Below are 13,617 nucleotides of genomic sequence, written 5' to 3' on the forward strand. Positions count from 1 at the left end.
TGATTCCTCTTTCATGCCTCCAAGCTCATACTTTCTTCCCCTATCAAGAAAAATGTAGTATCATACTTTAAAAAGATATAAAGTCGAAAATATATAATAATGTAAGGTAAAAAATATGTATGCATAATACGATAACGTCAAGATAGATATGTACACACAGAAGTCGAAAACTTATATTGACTTTAAAACTGAAAGTGGAAATGGCTTGCTCAAACATTGTGACGTCAAAGGTACAAATATATAACTATAATAAGTAAGTTAAAATTACTTGCACCGAGAATTTAAAACCAAAAAAGAGAATGGGTCTCGCCTAAGCATTCGTAAAGTCACATACTCCGAAAATACGTGTGTGTCTTTAGGTCGAGCCCCAACAATAATTAATCAGTAACCACTACTGTAGACAGGTCTACCTACCCACTTGCTTAATGAACCCAACGAATAAACTGTTGATATTATAGTCTACAGCCCGTAATATCGACAACACATTGTTGTCTCAATAACCAAGTAGTAATTTCCCAGGGATACAAAATTACCATTTTATTTAAACTCCAAGGTGACACATAGTTCGCAATACTCTTCTATCTAACAAGTGCTACCTGTATAATCTCTCATACTAAGTCTCACATAGTGCCATACACAAACCGAAAATAATAAATGTCATCGTGAACAACTCCAAAAGAAATCAGTGTAAATTCTAATCATGCTGAAACCACAGAACGAATGGACACAACATGCCCTCTAAGGTCTAGATAGTTTGTTCAGACTGTCCAACAGTCTGAGAATGAAATGTAGTACTGGACAACAACTTAGTACTCAAGGCCTTCAAGAAAGCTTCACAAGACTTTGGAGTGACACGCACATCACGATGAGGTACAATAGTGACGGCATACCCAAAAATCGAACATTATGATTCACACAGCCTAAATGAACTGATTCATTGAAAATTTCTGTCGGATTTAGCAAAAGGCTATGTCGAGAAGGCTAAAAGAACACTTAAGAATTTAAGGGTCAAACAAGTCCATCAAATCTAGAGTATAAGATAATAGGATTGAATGCATAACTTTGATGCAAGAACACGTATGAGTACCTAACTTGATTTTTATGGCAAGTCGAGATGGTTGAGTGTGGACTCGACTTGAGTGGTAGTTCAAAGTAATCTGATAGGCAGTGACTTAGACCTTTTCCTATTCCAATATTCACAGCTTTCTTACTCTTAGTCAATAACAATTTGTTTCTTATCAACATAGTTCCAACTCCTCGGACCTTCAAATCTCATCTCATGTCATCCGACACCTGCTTATTCAAACTTGCACATTACTGATGCTTTTGGGCTTCATACCTGAAATCTACCGATACTAGTTTGACTTAGGAGTGAGCCGACAATACTCACCATGGATCGGGTGCCAAAGTAGACCCAATTCCACGAAGAGAAACAATAGTGGAACAAGGATAACTCGGATAAAGGTAAACTGTCCCTAGCATTTTTTACTAAGAGCATCAACTATGACAATTGCCTGACCAAGATGGTATTCAAAAGTGCAATCAATCATCAATAAGTTCCATCCACCTCTTCTTTCTCAAACTCAACCATTTTTATGTGAACGCACACAACTTCTTTGGTCATAAAGGATGCAAAACTTCTCGCTGTAAAGAAAACATCACCAGATTTTACAGCAAAAGAGATTATTATCAGCTCTAGGTCATGAATAGGATAATTCTTTTCGTGAGGTTTAAGATGTCCGGAGCATAGGTGATGACCTTCCCATTCAACATCCGAAAACAACCCTAAATGTGACAAAAATGCAATAAAATGTCAAGCAAAACAGGGACGGGAGCATAAGTAAGACGATGTTCCAAACTCCAAAAGTTATGTTCCCAACCTTCGTCCCACATAATTTCTACAAAGAAAGGGTGTCATTAGGTTTTCAAGTAAGACTGTAACCATTGGCTCAAGGTCGTAGATAGGATGGTTCACTTCATACGGTTCCAACCGTCAAGAAGCACACGCGTTTCTGCATCAACGTGCAGCTAAATATTCAATAATACATCACCGTAAAATTCAAAATTTGTCGATGTCATCAAAAAGTGTAAGAATAATGATCAAGTGAAACAATACTTCAGTTGTCAAAAACTTTGTTCACCATCAACATCTCAAACAAGATTGACTTGCTACCTAGCCAAAAGGAATAGGGCTAAGCATAAAGAATCGTTAAGAACTGCCTATAGAAAATTGACAAGACCAATGATATTTCGTATTTCACAACACCTTGTGTGGATTTTCAATTTCTAACGGTTGCAACCCTTTTGGAAATCGATGAGAATAATGTCTACTACAAAAGAGTCTTCCAAGAAAAGTATCTAATCTAAACAAAATCAACGTTCGAAGAATTTGGTGTAAAGCTGACTGTTGATATTTAGTGAACTTGACCTCATTGTTGGAGTAAGCAAGAAGGTTATCGGTAAGACAATCACCGAGAAATCTTCTTAGGGTCCACACAAATTCCCTCTGAGGAAACAAGAAGTCCAAAAGCATGATTCGATCCCACCAAACTAACACTTGCTAAATTGCGCATATAACTGATGCTTCCTCACTTTCTTCAACCCAAACTTCGGATGTTTTGAGCAATCTCCATATAGAACTTTGCCCGCCATTCCTAGGGAACGCATATCGCAGATTAACATCATCATTTCAGAACACTCCAGCTGGTATGGTCCAAACATTAACCCATTAAGATTTTTCTATTTCACAACACTTTTATGTAGATCCGACTCCGTCTGCCATTTCTAAGGAACACATATCACAAAGTATCTTCCTTGTTTGGGATCAGCAGCTGGTCTTAACCAGACTTCCTCTTACTGAGATTTTGTATTTCACATCACTTCAATATAAATACGACTCTGCCCGCCATTCCTAGGGAACGCATGTTGTAGAGTATCGGTCCATTATTGAAAGTCATCTATCATTCCATTTTGTCACCGATGAGGCACAATCCTGACACGAATTATTGTATTTCAAATAGAATGTGACAATTTAGACAGAAAAAGGTTTGCACAACTACGTCGAATGGCACCAAATCTGGAAACCGTGACATCCAAATGATGTCAAGGCTGACACGCTACCACAACAATAAAATATCCTAAGTATGTTATGAACAAACCATGCTCTGATACCAAATTGACACAATTGACCCCGATATCCTCCAAACACCAGGGTAAGCACGTGTTGACCGACACCCGAAAGTGACGAAGCCATACTAAAATGTATAAGAACTATGAAGAAAGAACGAACATAAATAAAACTTGTAAATTTAATTATAATGAATATGCAATTGTGAAACATGTTCAGAGTATACAGCTAAACCAGAACATTGAAGAAGGAATAATATACAAATGTATGAACAGAGGAATGGGTCCTACATCGAGAGGACTCAAAGCTATTGATGTGGGAGTGCCTTGACATCGGGATTGTACACCTCGATTCTAAGTCCTGAGGGGGCGCAAAACAAAACATGAGTGAACCAAGTTATATATAAATAATACTAAACAGTTATTCAATAATGAACTAACCCCCAGTTTGGAAAACTCATATAGCATAATAAGTAATAGGTTTTTCGAAAATCATAGCATGCCATAAAAGCTTTCATAGAACATATGTCATATATAGTGTGCTTAATAGTGGTATCACAATTGACCGAAGCCACTACATCACCAGACCGAAGCCATATGTAAATATCTTTCGATCGAAGCCACTACATCACCAGGCAGAAGCCATATATAAATATCTTCTGACCAAAGCGACTACATTGCTCGGTCGAAGCCATATATAAATATATTCCGACCGAAGCCATATATAATTATCTTTTGACCACTACATCACCCGGCCGAAGCCTTATATAAATATCATTATCCATATGTAAGCATAGAAAATCATAAACATTATTTGTTCAAAATATATCTCATCGGAGCTCAATAGCTCAAACAAAATATCATAAATATCTCGGTAAACAGTTATTTGATAAAGCATGATATTTCATAAAGCATGTATTTGATTTACTCATAAGTGTTTCATAAAACGTAGTCATAAAATCATGCTTTTATGTATGCATTTCTAATAATAAAATCATGCATTTTGGAAGGGGTCCACTCACCTTACCCAGTTGTCGAATAGCCATGCAAACTAGAGAAGACGGAAATGCCACTAACAATGCACCTAAGCACATAAAGGGACCAATTAATTAAATTATACTATAATGATTGAATTTGAGAAAACGGACGTCGCAAACGACTTCAGGACATCAAAAAACCTAAAAGGGAACCTCGGGTAACCCTACTCACCACCACGCACTAAGTTGGATTGCCAAAAAGTTGGCAGGAAAAATCACCGGCACCGTCCACACTCCGGTGGAGGTGGGTGCGCTCCACGCGCCGGCCAAGACAAGCACCTACGCACGGACCCATGCCCTGACTGGAAATTGGGATCCGGTTGGGGTGGGTCAGGTAGGATCCGGGTTTTGGGTTTTCTGGGTTAGGCGGGTTTCTGGTTCAGGTTTGAGCTTGGTTTAGTGGGGCGAAGTTTTGGGTTGGGTCGGGTAGCATCGCCCAAAGGTTTGGGCCGAGTAATAGTTGGGTTTGGATCCGGGTTAAAGGGTGGCAAGTCGGGTCAACCTGGTTTCAGGCTGTGGGTTCGGCCGGAATCTGGGTAAAGTTTCCCGAGCTCTGTTCGAGCTCATTTCTACACCATTTTCGATGTACAAGCTAATGAAATGAAGCTTAGAGAGAGAGGAAGAGGTTTGTACCAGTTTGGAGTCAGGTCATGACCAGAGTTGGCCAGAAAATTGCCTAGAAGGCTCAGGTTCTCGCTGGAAAACTAGGTTTGATTACTTCTTTCGTTCCTATGCGATCTTGTCGTTCAAAAGGCCTAAAATAGGTTAGAACGAAACCACAATGATGAACAAAGAAGGATCTGAGTACCCCTGAGGCTTACCCCACGTCAGGAAAAATCGAGAACTCGCCAGGTTTCATTTGGGGACGATGATGAACAGTGTATAACTCACTGCAAGGTTCGAGATCTTAGGCTACACTCTATGTTTGCGATAGTGATTGGTGGTGGTGTTGCTGTCGTCGTCGATGTTGTTTGTGTGTATGTGTGTGTGTGTGTGTGTGTGTGGTGCTTGTGGGATGAGAGGGTGCAGCAAGGGTGAGAGAGTGAAGAGATAAGGAATATGTCTAAGAGAAAGTCATGGGTAGAAGAGAAAGGAAGAGTGAGTGGGCCGGGGGACCAAAAAGGAAAATGGGCCCCAAATTGCATACCAAACAAGATCCAAAAAGCAACCATTTCAAAATATCTCCCAACCAAAGTGAAATTACAAAATTGCCTTTTCGATTTGTAAAATCTGGTACGGGTCGTTACACGTGTTCTTTTGCTCCCTTTTTGTCTAAAACTTTCGAGCATCTTTAAATAGTTCATCTAGGGTTCATTTGTTTTTTTGGGCTAAGATTGGAAAATTTTTTAGAGTTTTTTTTTCATCTCCATCTCAAATTTCCTGGGAGCACCAAGCATATTTTCTAGGTAATGTTCTTCATTGGATATTTATAAATCTATCTTTGAAATTGTTTGCTTAAATCATTTTTATATGCTCGTTTGTTTTGGCTAGAAAGTTTACATTTTCTAAAAATAGTGTTTTTAGTTCTGAGTTACCTCTTGTGTTTTTCATTGAAACCCTAGCCACAAAACCATGTTCATGCACCAAATATCCAATCATTGCATAGTAGGGTAGCACTGTCTCCATGGCTTTGTTTTAATTTGGTGATCAAGTTCTTCGAGTTTCAAATCTTTAAACTGACCCCATTTTCGGATTCACGTCAGTTTCTTCCTTCAACTCTTTGACTCAAGAAACTAACTAGTGATTGAATCCAGATTGCACATTATCATCATTATCATATCATGTGCATTTGTTGATGTTGGTTTCAGTGCCACAAGATGAAAAGTTTAGGAGAAGTTGTCATCTTGTGAAGATTGGAGACGACTCCATTTTGGTGCCATTAGGTGAAGAGCTCAGGAAGAGCTGCCACTTCGTGAAGATTGAAGAAATTCTCAACTTGTGCAAAGCAATGTTGCACAAAGGTAAAACTGCTTTGTAGACTAGGTTTAGAAATTTAGTTTTGCGTGGTACTTTGTAAGAACCTTATTTGTACTAGTGGATTGGACTCAGTAGAGAGTCCCCGATTATTTAACCTAGAAGTAGGTTTTCCCTGGAAAAAACTTCTTGCAATCTTTGTCTCTTAAACTTGTACACATATCTTATTACTTGCCTATGTTTCATGTGTCTTATAAGTTGTTATTTGATATGTGTTAGCGACTAAGTTTACACTGCATATTATGAGCAATGAATTGAATCGTTGTTGACTAGGATAACATGTAGTGAATTAAGTTTGATTCGTAGATTTGCATTTAATTAACTGACGAATATGTACTAAATTGACTGGTGAGTTTGACTAGTCAATCCAGCATACTTTAATTCATAATTCCTTTGTAATTGTTGTTTGCATAATGAACTAATATATAAATGTGTTCAAATTTATGAATTATTGTTGTGAACTAATATGGGCAGACTCTGATTAGTTGGACGTATATTAAATTTGGATTTGTTCTTACAACTGCATTTTATATCACTGACTAACTTGTAGTTATTTGACTAGCTCATTTGACTAATCTACTGTGCAAAGTTAAATTTTTATTTGCAGGATATTCCGCCTAATACCAAATTCCAAAGTTTGAAATGGGGATTAGGGATTGATATTTTGAAATTTGATTTCGAAACTAGGGATTGATATTCTGAAATTTGATTTTGAAATTAGGGATTGAGATTTTGAGATTGGGGATTCTCTGATTCTGATATTGAGGTTTTTATACAGTTTGATCTGAAATTGGGAATTCTCCGATGCATGTATGTTAGTATGATATGTATGCTATTTGTGTCAGTCTTTGTATGTATGTATGGTATTTGTATGCAGAAAATTTGATCTCGTCTTATACGTGTCTTTGTTATACTATTAAAGTTGTTTTAATAAATATTACTATTTCTTCCAAAGGAAATGGAGTCAAATAATCTAATTTAATTTCTAATTTTTAAGCAGTGGGGCAGATTTTAGAAAACGTAACAACAAGAGTGAACTAAAATTGATTCCAATACGGCAATACCCCTTATATTCCTTATTTTTTCATATACTTTTTCATTTTTCAAAAACCAAAAAGTTAAACATACATTTTAAGCATGATTTTTGTATTTTTTTGGGATATGATATCTACACACTCCTTTTACTTCTCACGCACTCATTATTAATTTATGTATTTTGATCTACAATTCATTCGACTCGACAGTCGGAAATTAAGAGGGTGTGTGAGAAGTAAAAATGGGTGTGTGGATAGCACATCCCCATTTTTTTTTACATTAGTCACTTAAACCTCTTCCCTTACTTTTCCTGTATCACCTTAACAAAGTTGGGTTTTTATCACAAATGATCTAATGAATTGACCTACCCCATCAAGATGGTCATTGAAATTTGAAAATCGATCAATGTCATCATTCCTTCTGCATTCTGTTAAAAATCTGTTCGTGTGCTGATGTGGCAAATATGGATTTAAAAAAACAAATTAATTTTTTAATTTAGCCCATTGATTCTCTCTTCCTCTACTATCTCTCCTTCCCTCCCGTATTCTCTCTCCCTTTAACAATGCAATAGCAGCCAAGATGCAGCATCGAAGAGACGATGGCGCCGCTATCCTCCTCATCAAACAATCCGGGCCCTTGAAATTTGATCAAACGGCTAAAAACACGGGCCCACTTTAAAAGTTATAATAACTTTAGCTGTTGGATCAAATTTCAATAGCCCGGATTGTTTGATGAGGAGGATTAGGTGGAAGTGATCCGAAGAGGATCCCTTTCCGCTCATTGCCATTAAGATAAGAACCGGTCTTAAATAACTTTAGCTGTTGGATCAAATTTCAATAGCCCGGATTGTTTGATGAGGAGGATTAGGTGGAAGTGATCCGAAGAGGATCCCTTTCCGCTCATTGCCATTAAGATAAGAACCGGTCTTAAATTTCCATATTTTATTACTACTTTTACTTAGTTATTAATTTACTAACAGCCTCTACTAGTATAAACAGGAGAAGCTCATCGCCATTTCTTTTCAAAACCAATAAGTACTTGAGTGAGAATAGGATGGCATGCAATGCTTGCATTAGTTTACGTAGAGGTTGGTTGGTACATATGTGTGTGTGTGTGTGTGTGTGTACATGTTTATAGTGTGATTAGAAAAGAAATTAGAGTGGAGGAAATACATGGCTTAGGAGTGATGAGGAGCTTGCACAAGTACGTGGAGTCTAGCTATTGCGATAGTGACGTGGATCTTTGTTTTAGTTTTGGAATCGGGGTAGGAGGTTTCTTATAGAACTTATTATTTGTCTTGTTTAAGCTTTGTGAAATATGTGTTATACTTGGTATGTTTATAACTGATATAAATGTTTATATTAGAACATTGACATATTATTGTTATTTTTGGTAATGTGGATATCGTCATAATGTTGATTATATGCATGTGTCAATGCATATTGGGGTGGATGGATTTTATTGGAATATATACGGAAGTGTTTCAACTCTTGTGGAACTAGCAAGGGTGACAAAAGTGAAATTATAGGAATGATACAAAGTAGTGAGGACTCTGGCGACCGAGAAAAGAACAAGATGATTGTCAAGACCTAAAAATGTAACATGACAGCGCCGTGAATCTTAAAAACCCATGAGAGTTGCATGCTCTGTCTCAAGACACGACAATTCTCTTGTATCTTTAAGACGCCGCGACTCTTAAAAACGCATGAGAGTTGCATGCTCTGTCTCAGAACACGACAATTCTCTTTTATCAATAAGATACGCAAGGCCTCTAATACTATTAACAAAATAAATATCAGAGTTCAAGCAAAAGCCATAACATTCAGAACTATTTCATAAGCAACCTTTTTACAAAAGAAATCCTATAAATTTAGTTTACAACAGACAAGAAAATCATAAGTTTTAGATAAATATATACATAAGCAAAAGAGGCTACACATAAACATTTTCCACTGAAACCAGAAAATCAATATTTACATTTCAAAAGCTGATTTTCTGACTCGAAAGCTTTGAGGTTAACAAGCTACAACCACACACCTTAGTCCAACTCTTCCATTCAATCTCGCACAGCACCTGAAAATGTAGGGGTGAGCATCACATACAATCATTTGCACCCCCTCGGGAGGCACCCTAGCTGAGTTTGAAACTAGATATACCTTTGTACTAAGTATAAAAGAAACAATTTGCACACAAAAAACCCTTGGCTTGAGTTAAAATTTATTTCATGCTCATGCAAGTTAACTATAGCAGGATCCCTAGATTCTTTTTGTCCTGACAATCGAAAACGCGGCCAACTACCCATACCTAAAAAAAATATTCTCAAATAATACCAACAGAAGATAGGGTAATGAAAGTGTCCACTTACAACCTATACCACATAGACACAAGTACCCTCCCCTTACGGTTAATGGTACGAGTCCATTTGTATAGGACTCTTCACAGGTTTAGGGGATCGAAGCCCAAGGTAGTCACAGCCCCCTTCACTCTCAGGTAGTCAGTACAAGATAGAATAACATAAATCACATGCTAGAGAAATCAAAACTCTTTTTCCTAACATGCAAAAAAAAAAACAAAAAAAAAAAACATATCATTACACACTTCACATGCACCACCAACACATACTAATACTTCACAATTCCATCTAACATAGTGCATGTATGTCCCAAAATGACCAAATCTAATATTTATTCATATTGAGTCCCAGCTTAATTAGCATTTTCCATGAAATCCATTCATGGCTTTAGCCATATACCCAATGTCATCTAACAACCAATGCACAATTGAATCCAATAACTCAAAATCAACTAAAATTTTACCTATTGAGACTTTCAAAACTCTCAATTCAACCATGCAGCACTTCAAATGTGATTTTTAAAACTTATTAACATGAAATCTCCAATTAATAAAAATTTCAAATTTGCAAATGAGCTCTGAATTCTTACCTTTGTTTGTAGAGCTTAACGTTGTGATCATAGAGGCAAAAACAGATTGCAAATCGGATGTCTAGAGATTAACCTATGAATTTTCTTCTTTTGATACCTAAAGAAGAACCATGGCTATTTTTTCTTCCTTTCTGGCCTTTGGGAAGCAGTGCACCGAAAACAAGAAGATAAAAGAATCCTCTTGAACTCACATGTTCTCCATTCCTTTTGCCTCATTTTTTTTTTCCTAAACCTTTACAAACTCCATATAAATAAATATATATTTCTGGGGTTTCTTTTGTAAAAATGTTGCTTTTGAAATGGTTTTGAATGTTATGGCTTTTGCTTGAACTCTGATATTTATTTTGTTAATAGTATTAGAGGTCTTGCGTATGTTAAAGATACAAGAGAATTGTCGTGTTTTGAGACGAAGCATGCAACTCTTATGCGTTTTTAAGATTCGCGACGCTGTCACGTTACATTTTTGGGTCATGGCAATGACTAACAAAAGGGGTACTTGGGATGATTGAGTTACGGGGTTGGTTTGTATAATAGAGCATTCGGACCATCGCTGCAGTGGTAAAATGGATGATATGGGACATGCAGGTCCGCTTGTTTTATTACATAGGTTAACGGGTTGGGTAATTGAAGGTAGGCTGCAATAGAATATAATTTATGTTTGATAACATGTTATAATTGATTACGCGTTGCTTACATGCGGTTTGATTCTAGTGCTGTTGTATCTACCAAAATTAGAAAAGAGAATAAGCAACATGAAGTTTCCTTTTTCTTGCGGACAAAATTTTGGTTGTGTATATTATACAGATGCATTACAAGTTGCTTTCAACAAAGGTATTACTGGTTAGTGGAGATCAGACTATTATTTTGAAGTGTATACCGATAAGATGTGATTGCACAAAGATAATGTTGGCAGCAATGTTGCTGCCTTGCCAATTGTCTTTTGAAGTGTCTTCCAAAGATTGATAAATTTGACCCTTAAAACAGAATCATACAATAATACATACTAAAAGATGCTCGCTTTTGTAATCCATCAAAACAGAGACTAATTTTTTCTTTTAATTCTTAGTCTATGTTAAATGTAATAGTGTATATATATCGTGATTTTTATTTTATTTAAAAATATACTGCCAGTGCACCCCCATTTATCAATGTATTATTGCATAAGAATTTGCATATTGCAAAGTAACTTCTTATTCAACGTTGTCGAACACAATATTAAGATAAATCGTCTCTTAGTATTTTGTTTCTAAGTCTAATCCCAAGGCAAACCTTGAGTTGAAATCCGATTGTGCTAATATTTTGAGGAACTTGTGTAAATTGTGTAATTATTGTGACCTATTGGCGCCGAAAAAATAAAGGAAAAGAAAGAAATTTGATTTATGAAAGTGGAGTTATAATCAATAGTAGAAAATGATATATAGCACCCGTCCTTAGAGAGGATAATAAAAAAGCTTCCAAAGGAAGTACGTGCTTTCAAAACATAAAGGGCCTTTCAATGCAAGAGTGTGTGCATGATGGCTAGTTAGAGCATTTTTAATGGAAGTCCCTATTTAGGGACTCCTACCACCATTTTTTAGTACTCATTTAAAGATTTAAAGGGAATCTTTGTATCTCTAAAGGAATATTGCCTCCAATGATAGAGTTTTTATAGTAGAATCCTTAAATTTGAAGTTTTTATGGTTTTATGTGATAATTTGATTTGGTGCACATTTGTTGCTTATGTTAACATTTTTTTTAATTAATTAAAGCATTAAAATTAAAAACATTAAAAGAAAAATTCTTCAATCAATATCGTGGGTACGGTTTTCCACTCAAGGTGCTTTTTTTGTTTATGTTAACCATTTTTTAATTAATTAAAAGCATTAAAAGCTACAATCAAGATTGTGGGCTTCGTTTTCCACTCAAGGTTGTCCATGTACAATCATTGTGTGTGAAGACATACATTATGTATCCGATAAGTCCCTATACATTAAGAACTCACTTTTTGATCCATTAGAAATTTATTTTGTCCCTATATTTGTTTTATACCTATTTTATACGGTGGTTGTCCATATTTAGGGATTCCACTAGATATGCTCTTAAATAGAAAGGAAGCTATAACTATCAACTAATTTGAGATATATAGAAATATATTGTTCGAGTTGTTCTCTTCTAAGCATGATTTGAGAATAATAGGTGGTTGAGATTTAACTAAATCTCCTTTAGTTAAATCTTAACCATTTATTTGTGAAAAACATGTTATGGAGAATCACGGTATATTATTTTCATTTTCAATATTGCGGATGAGATGTCATTAGGGGGTGTAGTCAAATAAGGATTTTAAAGGATTTTAAAAGACATTAGAATCTTGGTATAGTCAATTAGGATTTTACAAGATTTTAAAAGAGTCTATTCAAATATAGAGGTAGTCAATTAAAGGATTTCGAAAGACTTTAGAATCCTTGTGTAGTCAACTAGGATTTTAAAAGATTTTTATAGAGTCCATACAAATCTATAGGTATTCAAAATATCATAGATTTTAAAGGACTTCCTTCAATAAGAGATTTTATAGGATTTGAGAATGAATGGTGAGCATAACAAAATCCTACCTCCAACCCTAAGATTTATTTTCAACCCCTCACTTTCTTTTTCTCTCTCCTCACACTGCAACTCGAGCTTTCTTTCTCACTCTTTATTTTCTCCAAGAAACCCATCCTTCCTTCCTTCCTTTTGACATCTCAGCCACCCACCCCATCCTCTCAATATACAATCAATATACCATTGTATATATACGATCGTATACAAAGATAGCAAAGTTGATCATACCTTTGAAGATAGGACTTGAAGAAGGCGAGAGAAGGGGTGTGGATAATGATAGCAAAGTTGATCATACCTTTGAAGATAGGACTTGAAGAAGGCGAGAGAAGGGGTGTGGATAATTGAAGGATTTGAGTTGCATTTGTTGATGGACTCCTTCATTTTTTCTACCTTTGCAGCATCCATTCTTCTCTCTCGCATTTGCTAATAGACTCCTTCATTTTTCCTACATTTGCATCATCCATTCCTCTCTCTCTCGAATAAAAGGAATCACCTTTTAGAAAAAAGTCAAAAGTCGGAAGCGCTTTCATAAATGAATGATTATGGTGGAAGGTTTCTGCCGTGGAAGATCATGGACATGGAGGATAGGGGTTACTTAGGAGAACTGGGCACAGTTCTTCATTTACTTTCAAGATTAATCTTATTTTTTATTTAAAAATACATTTTAAAATGGCAAGAGAGTCTCTCAAAATCCAGTCAAATCCTTAATCAAAGTCGATAAGAATTCTTTCAAATCTTTAATCAAAATCCATAAGAATCCTTAAAAATCCATTTGAAAGTTGTAAGGATTCTACAATCCTTTGAAATTTGTCACTTAAAAAAGTCTTTTAAAATCCTATGAAATCCAAATTGACTACACCCCCTAGTATTAGGGTCTAGTTGTATTCATCTTCACTTGGAAGTGAGAAGTGAAAGGTCTTAGGTTC

The sequence above is a fragment of the Malus domestica genome, chromosome 15 (assembly GCF_042453785.1).
Source record: "Malus domestica chromosome 15, GDT2T_hap1".
Classification (NCBI taxonomy): Eukaryota; Viridiplantae; Streptophyta; class Magnoliopsida; order Rosales; family Rosaceae; genus Malus; species Malus domestica.